Source organism: Vicia villosa, linkage group LG2 (assembly GCF_029867415.1).
Source record: "Vicia villosa cultivar HV-30 ecotype Madison, WI linkage group LG2, Vvil1.0, whole genome shotgun sequence".
Lineage (NCBI taxonomy): Eukaryota > Viridiplantae > Streptophyta > Magnoliopsida > Fabales > Fabaceae > Vicia > Vicia villosa.
Genome location: NC_081181.1, coordinates 100,429,051 through 100,440,906, shown reverse-complemented (window position 1 = coordinate 100,440,906; position 11,856 = coordinate 100,429,051).

Sequence of the window (11,856 nt, the reverse complement as noted above, 5' to 3'; positions counted from 1 at the left end):
TAGGGTTCATACTCTCCAAATTAGGGCTTTCTGAAATAAGCAAAATTACAGGTTCTAAATAATATCATTAAACTCGCATGAACAAGACGAATTAAATGGGGGCATCGCGCCAAATTTATGTTGTTGTTTGCTTGTATTCGCTATTTCCAACAGGTGTAAAAAGTCAGAGTTTCTACACCACCTGCAAATGAAAGGTGTAAAAACTCTATCCTGAAGAAGAAGATGATGCGTGGCGTCCTCTGATTGGATGGAGGGCGCGCGCGTGTTTTTTAAATTAACTTTGGATTCAGTGTTTTGCAGGTACGTCACGTGCCATGGTCCCTCACTTTAATCACCTTCTGATCCACTTGCCAGCCCATCCAACGCCTCAAAAACGCAGCTACACCATACTCCCTCATAATCAACCACATCTGATTAGTATCCTTTTATTTTTTTTATTTCTATTTTAATTTCTTTGCAAAATTAATTAAAAATAGTTTTAAAAATCCAAAAAATACACAAAAATATTTTTAGGTCTCTAAAATAATATATTATTTTCTGATGCAAAAATATTTTATTTTTCTTCATAGTTTCAATATTTTGCATAATTAATTAGTATATATTTATATATTTGCTTTTTAATTATTTTAACCAATCAAAAAATCATTAAAAAAATTATTCTTTATATTAAATATTGTTTATATATTATAAACTAATTTTGTACATATTTTGAATAATTTTCTCTTTAAGTTTTAATTATTTGTGTAATTATTTGCATAATTATGTGTTAATTAACTTAAGTAAATTTCAAATCAATTTCCAAAAATTCCAAAAAAATTAGTTTTGTTTTAAAATTAATTGAAAAATATTTTGTACATATTTTAAACTTAATTTCTAGGTTTAAATCTATTTTCATTTTTTTTTCTTCATTTTAATTTAATTAATCATGCATTAATTATAATTAAAATCAATCATAAAAAATCCAAAAATATGTCTTTTATTTTTCTTGCAATTTAAATTCCTAGATAAATGTATAGGATGTCAAAATCATGTAAATAGGCTTAGTTTACATTTCCTGCACAATCGATGTAATAGCGTAGATTTACTTTCCGCACTTTACATTTCCGCATTTTAATTTCCAGCAAATATAAACTGCGTGTATGTCAAAGATAAAATTGAACCGTTAGATCACTAACTTCAAAGATAAAATATCTGAATCCAATCACAATCACAATCACACTTGCACCTCTTAAGGTAATCCCTTCTCACTCTTTTCAAAACCAAAGTCAAAATTCTACTGTTTCGAGTACAAAATCGAACCTTTTGTTTGTATCCGGTGAAAGGATATATTTTTAAAGGAAATAGGATAAAGACCTTACAACTCAGGGTAGACCTCCTAGTTTGCTTGCTCAAATCAAAACAAACAAAATTCTCATACACTGTTGTTTTTCAAAACAAAACTTTCCAAAAAGAGAATATTTTGTATACATCCAAACACGGATCATTACAAAGTTAACGTTCTTTTCAAAACATCTTTCAAAAGATAAACAAACATTTTGTATACATCCGCACAAGGATCATTACAAATTCAATTTACAAAGGTATTTGAAACCACATATGAGCATTCTAAAGCAATTGAAAAGTGATCGAAAAACAAGTGAGCTAAGCAAACTTAAGAGCCCATGGATAACCATGGATACAAAGGGTGCTAACACCTTCCCTTTGTATAACCTACCCCCTTACCCAGAATTTCTTAAAGGTATTTTTTATGTTTCTTTTATAAACCTTTGCTTAATTGGATAAAATAAAAGGTCGGTGGCGACTCTGTGACTTTTCAAAAATGCGAAAGCATAAGCGATAAAAAAGAGTCAGTTCACGTATCTCTCCCGCTCAGAGGTATGGCCCGAAAAAACGGAGGTCCACAGAACTGGCGACTCTGCTGGGGAGTCACTTTCAAAAAAAAAATGTTTTCAAAAGGGATTACCTTAAGAGAATAGATCACTTCGATGTTTTCAATTGTTTGACTTGATTGCTCTATTTTTCAAAGGTTTGTTTGGGTATTTTGCTTGTGTGAAAGATTCTAACCCGAATCTCGAGATACCTTAGGTATATGACAATAGACCAAGGAAACTGTACGGCATGTACCGATACGGTTGATCTGGTAGTCATCGTTAGTGCGATACTTTGGTTTATACTGATGTCCCTTGAAAACGATCAAGGAGTATATTAGGCTTCCGAAATGTCATTAAACACTAATTTGTCTTAGAACCTTTTAGTTGAACTTGACTTGTGGCCTATTAAGTGGCTAGCTTTGAAATTGATCGAAGTTAGTTATCCTCGAGGAATATTTTGATCGGCCACTCGAGCGCCGTATTGAGATGTTACTTCCAAGGATAATAGAACCCGAATACTATTCTAGGACAGGTTTTAACCAACTCAACTTCAGTGGGGAGGGTATCACCTATCAGCTCCATGCAAGCCTTTAAACCTAAGGCTATTGTTTGATTTGTTTTTGTGTGCCACATGTTTGCATCATAAGCATATCATTTTCTCACAAAACACTTCAAGGATCAAAGAGTTTACCTTTGTTTTTGCAGGTAATGGCTCCCGCCACCCGAGATTACATCCGAATCAACATCTCAACGGTACCATCTGAACTAAAAGACTTAGTGTCAGAATTCCCCAGGAATGTTCAATTCACCGAAAGGCATGGTCACTTACTCCATTTGGTTACCTCAAAATTTGAAGAAGACATGATACGGGTCCTGTTCCAGTTCTTTGACCCTGAACATCATTGCTTTACCTTTCCTGATTACCAATTGGTACCCACTTTGGAAGAATTCTCTGAACTAATTGGATTTCCTGTTCGAAATCAATTACCTTTCACTGGTTTAGAAAGGATTCCAAAACCTGAAGTCATTGCTGCTGCTTTACATCTGCGAAAATCAGAAATCGAGTCCAATTGGGAAACAAAGAGTGGAGTTAAGGGTTTGCTTGCCAAGTTCTTATTGGAAAAGGCTCGACTACTGCTAGAAAACAAAAGTTATCCAGCTTTTGAGGAGGTTATGGCCCTTTTGATCTATGGGTTGGTTTTATTCCAAAATCCCGACCAGTTCATAAGTGTACACATCATCAACCTTTTCCTAATCCGTAACCCGGTACCAACATTGCTGGGAGACATTCTACATTATCTACACACTCGTACCATGAAGAAACGAGGAACTCTCATGTGCTGTATACCACTACTGGCTAGGTGGTTTACATTTCATCTTCCCCGATCAGTGTTGAGAAATGAACAAAGAATGCAATGGTCTCGCAGGATTATGTCTTTGTCTCATTCAGATATCCGGTGGAACAACTTCTTTCAAAGAGACATTACTATCATTGATCATTGTGGAGAGTACCCTAATGTGCCACTCCTTGGCATCAAAGGAGGCATCACTTACAATCCCTCTTTAGCTCTACGCCAATTCGGATATGCAAGGAGCAACGGTCCTCATGACATGATTATCCGTGGCATTGTGTTTGATTACGAGAATGATTCTCATAGACACCGACGAAGGTTCATACATGCATGGGACAGTGTCTATAGAATAGAAAGCAAAACTTTGGGGCAATGGAATTCTATCCCTATGGAACCTTACCTCAGATGGGTCCGTACTCATGCTCAGAAACTCCTTATGCCATATCCCGCTGTTCTACCTGTGACTATTGAGCCAGAGGTCGAAGGAGACGAACCCCAAGTTATTCTACACCCGGATATGCCAACTGACCTAGAAGAGTTGCAAAAATCTTGGGTTCAACTAAAAGAGGAAAGAGACACCTTCAAAGCACACTGTCAAGACTATGAGAGAAGGATATTGGAGCTTTCCTGACAGCTTCAAGAAGAACAGCAGATCAACACATTCCTGGGGGCAAAGAGAAAGCGTCCATGGGAGACCTGAAGGATCATTTATTTTATTTCTGTCTTGTAAGCCCAAATGAGGCAAAGAAAAAAAAAAGAGAATAAATTGATTAACTAATGTTTGTTTCTTCTTTAACAAATCTAAACTCTAAGATCCTTGAAAACATTGCACACACATTTCACTTCATGCATTGCATATGCATTTCATACATTGCATCCATTCATACACATTGCATAACAGGTTCACATGACGGATTTCTCATCTCCTCGCTGTTTATTTCAGTCAGAAGAGATGGAATCTGAGGCAAGCATCAAGAATCTCGAAGCACAGAATGCCCAAGTTCAAGTGGCAATTCTGGAACTGGAAAAGGGGCAACAAGAACTGAAAGCCCTGATAATTAAGAAGAAAAAGAAGCCCAAAGGATCTGTAGGCTTGAGTCACCTGAAAAGGAAAATCAAAATCCCAGTCAAAAAGTTAAAAAAGCCACCGATCCCTGAAACAGTCGGTGATGGTGAACAAGAAGACAATCAAAGCAACCAGGGTTCTGCTAAACCCTCTCTTTCTTCAAATGAAGAAGATGATCATTCTGGGGACGAACCGGATGATGACAAATACCAACATTTGGAAGACCGCATGAAAGCTATGGAGATACAAAAAGTACCTGGTTTAGATTTCAATGATCTGGGGCTCATCTCGGATGTTGTTATCCCTCCAAAATTCAAAGTTCCTGTCTTTGCAAAATATGATGGAGTTTCTTGCCCGAAACTACATTTGAGATCCTATGTGAGGAAGATACAACCTCATACAACAGATAACAAATTGTGGATTCACTTCTTCCAAGAAAGTCTGTCGGGTACACAACTCGAGTGGTACTACCAGCTGGAAAATACCAAGGTTCATACTTGGGAAGAATTAGCTGCTGCTTTTTACAAACAGTACCAATACAATGCTGATCTTGCGCCAACCCATACTCAACTAAGGGGCATGTCTATGGGACCAAAAGAAAGTTTCAAAGGATATGCACAAAAGTGGAGAGATATGGCTGGAAGGGTTCAACCACCCTTATCTGATCGCGAACTAGTCGACATGTTCATGAGCACTTTAACTGGCCCTTTTTATAGCCATTTGCTGGGAAGCTCATCATCAGGTTTCACTGACTTGATACTGACCGGAGAACGTGTCGAAAGTGGCATTCAAAATGGAAAATTCAAATAGGTTCCTCCTCTGGTACTACAAAAAGGCCCATCAGCGGGAGAAATGAGGTCAATGCAACACAAATTCAGAAAAGTCGCAAAAGTGAGCAGCATCAATCTGTAGGGGCAGTTCTGATCTCCGCATCTGCACCTCAAAAAGATCAACAGCCAAAATATACGCATCGACCAGATGCACCAAGAAGAAATTTCACCAGAATCAACATGCCAATCTCTCAGGCATTGCAGCGCTTGCTAAAAGCAGATCTGATCACGTTAAAAGGTCCTCCAAAGAATGTCAACACTTCCTCTCCGAATTATCGCCCTGATGCAACATGTGCCTATCACTCAAACTGTCCAGGACATGACGCAGATCACTGCTGGGCCTTGAAAAATAAAATACAAGATATGATAGATGCTGGGGAAATTGAGTTCGATCCTCCAGAAACTCCAAATGTCATCACTGCACCTATGCCAAAGCATGACAAAATTGTTAACGCTATCCTGGACACTGTTTACATCTATGATGTGAACGAATTATCAACTCCACTCTGCGAAGTCAAAGGAAAGCTAATCCAAGCTGGTTACTTTCCAGGGTGTGACCCCGACTGCTTTTATTGCTCATACCTGCCCAATGGTTGTGAAAATCTAAGAATGGGAATTCAAAAATGGATGGATCGCCGTATCATTATGTTTGAGAGGCTCCCTTCTATGGACGTGCTGTGCGAAGTCTTTGCAAACGGGATGAGAATAGAGGATGCCTCAGTGATCTCCAGCTTACCATTCAAAATCTCTGCCAAGGCTCCATTCAAAATTTCTGCTACACTCAAAGTGGCATCAGTAGTCATTGCTAGTCCAACTCCATTTCCATACTCCTCAGACAAAGCTGTCCCATGGGGATACGAAACTAATGTTTATGTTCATGGAGTTAAGCAGGGTACCTCGACTGAAGAGGCCGCAAAGTTAACTACTCCAACTGTGGGTAATATTGTGGGTACCAGCAAGATCACGAGAAGTGGAAGAATCTTTTCACCAGAAATTTCTCCAAATGTTGCTGCTGGTCCAGTCCGAGTCCTAGTTCCTAATCAAGATAACAACGCTCGAGGCAAAGAGCCACAAGTTGAACAAGTTCAAACCCCGGTGGAGATCACTGCTGAGGATCCATCAAAGCAAGAAATGGAGGAAATATTGAAAATCATCTGCAAGAGTGATTACAATATTGTTGAGCAACTAGGGCACACCGCTTCAAAAATCTCAATGCTATCTCTGCTAAAATATTCAGAAGCTCATGCCAAAGCTCTGATGAAGTTCCTTAAAGCTGCGCATGTGCCTCAAGAGATCTCAGTCGACCAATTTGAGAATTGTGTTGCCAATCTAACCGTGAACAATGGTTTCGGTTTCTCTGATGTGGATCTAACCCCTGCTGGAAAAAATCACAACAAAGCCCTACATATCTCCATTGAATGTAATGGCACCATTCTATCTCATGTGCTAGTAGATAACGGTTCTTCTTTCAACGTGTTACCGAAAACAGTACTAGAAAAGCTTGACTTCGAAGGAATTGTGTTACAACCAGGTGATGTTGTGGTAAGAGCCTTTGACAGGTCAACAAGAACGGTATACGGAAAAGTGAATCTCCCAATCAGAGTGGGTTCTCAAATCTTCGATTCTATCTTTTACGTAATGGAAATTCACCTAGCCTACTCCTGTTTACTTGGACGCCGTTGGATACATGGGGAAAACACTGTAACTTCTACCCTGCATCAGAAGTTAAAATATCCAGTAAAAGGAAAGATTGTCACAGTCTATGGCGAAGAGGAATATGTGGTTAGTCACCTAAGCAATTCCAAATATGTTGAGTTGGAGGACGAATTCATCGAAACTCCATGCCAATCATTTGAGGTGGTCTCCCAAGATGTCTCTACCACCAAGCATATTCCTGCTACTCCAACTACAACTATGGCTTCTCTCAAAGATGCCAAAGCCATGATTGAACAGGGTGATTGCACAGTATGGGGACATCTTCCCGATATACCCTACAAGTCTGACAAGCTAGGCCTGGGCTATGATAGTGAAGATCAAAAGAATGATCAAGGTCCTCGTTCTGGAGGATTAATGTCACACTTCGTCAGCCAAGAAGTAAACGCTATTGAAGATGTAGGAGTGTTCTTGAACCATATCATTCAGCCATATCCAGATGAGATTCCACCCATTTCCATGGGAATGTGGGATGCTGTGGGAGAACCAAGTGACAGGTATAATTATCAGTATACCGCACCTCAGAATTCTTATATTGCTATGGAAGACATTACCCCGACTGGATGGGGTGATCAATTTGAAAATGACGAAAGTTTCACAAGTCCCGTCACTGAGCAATATCAAAATCCACCCAAAGAAGTATGGGACACGCTAGGAGAACCCAGCGGCAAATAAGACTATAGGGTGAAATATTCCGCTCCTCCGAGCTCACAAATTGCTATGAGGGACATGGTCCCAACTGGATGGGATGAACATTACGATGACAATTTCACTTTTGAAAAAGCCAGGGAAATACCAAATAACGAGGGTTCTTTCTGTCAGCATACACTCCTCATCAGGATGCACAATTCTCTATTCAAAACATCATCCCGACTGCATGGGACGACCTTATTGAGCATCTTGCTCAGCCAGCAGAGATATCTCAGCCTAGGCTCTCGTATCCAGCAGAGTATATCACTTATCCCGAAGGATCACCGGCTCATTTTCCCACTAATGAAATCAATGCTGTGGAAGATGAAGAAGACAACTGCAACTGGAACAGCTGGATACTCCCTGCTCACAACAGTGGATTGAACAACTGGAAAGCTGAGGATGTGATCTCCTTTGACCAGGAGTAAATGCCATTTCCTGTTTTCTTTGTGTATATTGTGCAAAGATAAAAATGGTTCCTGAACAATCGAACCATGAGCCTGAAAGCCGTGTGCCTTGCCCAAAGCACACTGGCCCTTCTATAAGGGCTTATCATATCATGATCATGTGCATTCAATAAAATCATGGGATGCTTGCATATTTAAAATTTTGTGATCCTTTTTCTTTCTTTCTTCGCTTTCAAATAGCTATGTTTTTTCTTCACACACACTCACATAACTAACATGCAGATTCACATACACTCTGGATCCAATCAACAACGATTCTGCTATTGCCCGTCATGACTTTGAAAGTCCGATCTACCAAACTGAGGACGAAAGTGAGGAAGATTGTGAAGTGCCAAGAGAAATTGCAAGGCTGCTAGAATAAGAAGACAAGGCCATACAGCCTCACGAGGAGCCAATTGAGGTCATCAACTTGGGCAGCAACGAAGAAAAGAAAGAAGTCAAAATAGGGGCTGATTTAGAACACAGCATCAAGCAAAGACTGATTCAAATGCTGTGAGACTACGTCGAGATATTCGCCTGGTCCTATGAAGATATGCCAGGCCTTGACACGGACATTGTAGTTCATCGCCTGCCAATCAAAGAAGGTAGCACTCTAGTCAAACAGAAACTACGAAGGAGTAGGCCTGATATGTCAAAAAAGATCAAAGACGAGGTTGAAAAACAGTTCAATGCCGGATTCCTAAAAGTTGTAAGTTATCCTCATTGGATAGCTAACATCGTTCCTGTACCTAAAAAAGACGGGAAAGTCAGAATGTGCGTGGACTACAGAGATCTGAACCGGGCAAGCCCCAAAGATGATTTCCCTTTACCACACATCGATGTACTGGTTGACAATACCGCACAATGCAAGGTATTCTCCTCTATGGACGGATTCTCAGGGTACAATCAAATCAAGATGGCACCCGAAGACATGGAAAAAACAACCTTCACAACACCCTGGGGAACCTTTTGTTACAAAGTAATGCCCTTTGGTCTGAAAAACGCAGGAGCAACCTATCAACGTGCAATGGTAGCGCTATTTCATGATATGATTCATCAAGAAATAGAGGTGTATGTCGATGACATGATTGCAAAATCCAACTCCGAGGAAGAACATCTGGGTCATTTACACAAGTTGTTTGACAGACTCAAGAAATACAAGTTGCGACTGAACCCAAATAAGTGTACCTTTGGAGCAAGATCCGGCAAACTCTTAGGTTTCATCGTCAGCAGCAAAGGTATTGAGGTTGATCCCGCCAAGGTTAAAGCCATTCAAGAAATGCCTATACCTCGTACCGAGAAACAAGTCAGAGGATTCTTGGGACGTCTAAATTACATCGCCCGATTTATTGCCCACATGACTACTACTTGTGTGCCGATCTTCAAACTGTCGAAGAAAGATCAAGTGGAAAGGTGGAATGACAAATGCCAGTTAGCCTTTGACAAAATCAAAGAATATCTCCAAAAACCTCCAATCTTGTTGCCACCTGTGGAAGGCAGACCTCTGATAATGTACCTAACTATGTTAGAAGACTCAATGGGGTGTGTACTAGGACAACATGACGAATCCGGCCGAAAGGAGCACGCAATCTACTATCTTAGCAAAAAGTTTACCGATTGTGAAACAAGATACTCACTACTCGAAAAAACTTGTTGTGCCTTAGCTTGGGCGACTCGCCGACTAAGACAGTACATGCTAAATCACACCACTTTCCTAATCTCCAAATGGATCCCATCAAATACGTGTTCGAAAAACCTGCTCTCTCTGGAAGAATAGCGAGATGGCAAATGATCTTAACAGAATATGACATTCTATACACTTCACAAAAAGCAATCAAAGGAAGCGTGGTAGCTGATCATCTGGCTCATCAAGCAGTGGATGATTATTAAGCGTTGAACTTTGACTTCCCAGACGAAGACATTATGCTAGTCAATGACTACAAACAACCAGGACCAGAAGAAGGACCCGAGCCAGGATCCCGGTGGACTATGGTTTTTGACGGAGCTTCTAATTCACTTGGCAATGGCATCGGAGCTGTGATCATTTCCCCCGCAGGAAGTCATACACCATTCACTGCCAGGTTATGCTTCAATTGCACTAACAATATAGCTGAATACGAAGCATGTATTCTGGGTCTTAAAGCTACAATCGATCTAAGAATCAAATTCCTGGAAGTCTACGGAGACTCGGCCTTGGTAATCTACCAAGTCAAAGGGGAATGGGACACGAAGCACCCGAATCTAATTCCTTACAAAGAATATGTGCTGAGTTTGATTCCTTACTTCGAAGAAATCACTTTCGAACACATCCCACGCGAGGAAAATCAACTAGCTGATGCTTTAGCTACCATGTCATCCATGTTCAAAGTCAGGTGGGACAACGAGGCGCCTATGATCACCATTTACAGGCAAGATGAACCATCCTATTGCAATGAGATCAATACCGAGGGAACCGAGGAAAAACCATGGTTCCATGAAGTAAAAAGATATCTCGAAGCTCAGGAGTACCCTGAAGGGGCATCCATTAATGACAGAAAGTTTCTAAGGAGATTTGCTGCCAAATTCTTTCTAAGCAATGGAACCTTATACAAACACAACCATGACTCGACTTTACTTCGCTGTGTAAACAAGAAGGAAGCAGAACAGATCATGGAAGAAATACACAATGGTGCCTTCGGTACTCATTCCAGTGGACATACAATGGCTAAAAAGATCCTTAGAGCAGGTTATTACTGGTCTACCATGGAAACAGACTGCCATCATCACTCCCGAACATGTCACAAATGCAAGATATACGCTGACAAAGTACATGTACCTCCAGTTCCATTAAGCGTCCTGACGGCTCCTTGGCCTTTTGCAATGTGGGGTATTGATATGATTGGAGAAATCAAACCTACTGCCTCCAACAGACATCGCTTTATCCTGGTCGCTATTGACTATTTCACAAAGTGGGTAGAAGCAGCTTCATTTGCTTCTGTTACCAAGAATGTGGTGGCCCGGTTTATCAAATACAATCTCATTTGTCGGTACGGCATCCCTGAACGGATTATCACGGACAATGGCACAAATATAAACAACAAAATGATTACTGAACTTTGCACACAGTTCAAGATCAAACATCATAATTCTTCTCCATATCGACCAAAGATGAACGGCGCGGTGGAAGCTGCCAACAAGAACATCAAGAAAATCATACAAAAAATGACAGTAACCTACAAAGACTGGCATGAGATGATGCCTTTTGCTCTTCATGGTTATCGCACATCTGCGCGTACTTCAACAGGGGCAACTCCATTCTCTTTAGTCTATGGTATGGAGGCAGTTCTTCCAATTGAAATTCAGATTCCTTCCCTAAGGATTATGAAAGAAGCCAATCTAGACGAAGACGATTGGATTCAAACACGGTTGGACCAGATAAACTTGATTGATGAGAAAAGGCTCGCAGCTATTTGTCATGGTCAGCTATACCAAAAGCGTATGATCAAAGCCTTCAACAAAAAAGTCAAAAGTCAAGCATACCAAACTGGTGGCTTGGTTGTCAAACGCATCATCTTACCACAAGGTGATCCCAGAGGCAAATGGACTCCCACCTACGAGGGACCATTCATAATCAAGAAAATATTCTCCGGCGGCGCCATGTTGCTTACCACCATGGATGGCGAGGATTTCCCACATCCTGTGAATGCTGACATAGTCAAAAAATACTTCTCTTAAAAAGAAAAAAAACAGCTCGCTAAGTTGAAAACCTGAAAGGGCAACTTAGGCAAAAAAATGAGCGTCTCGGTGGATTGAAAACCCGAAAGGGCGGTCCAGGCAAAAATTAGAGACTAAACAAATACTATCCCGGTAGGCTGAAAACCTGAAAAGGCAGCCTAGGCAAAAGTTAGG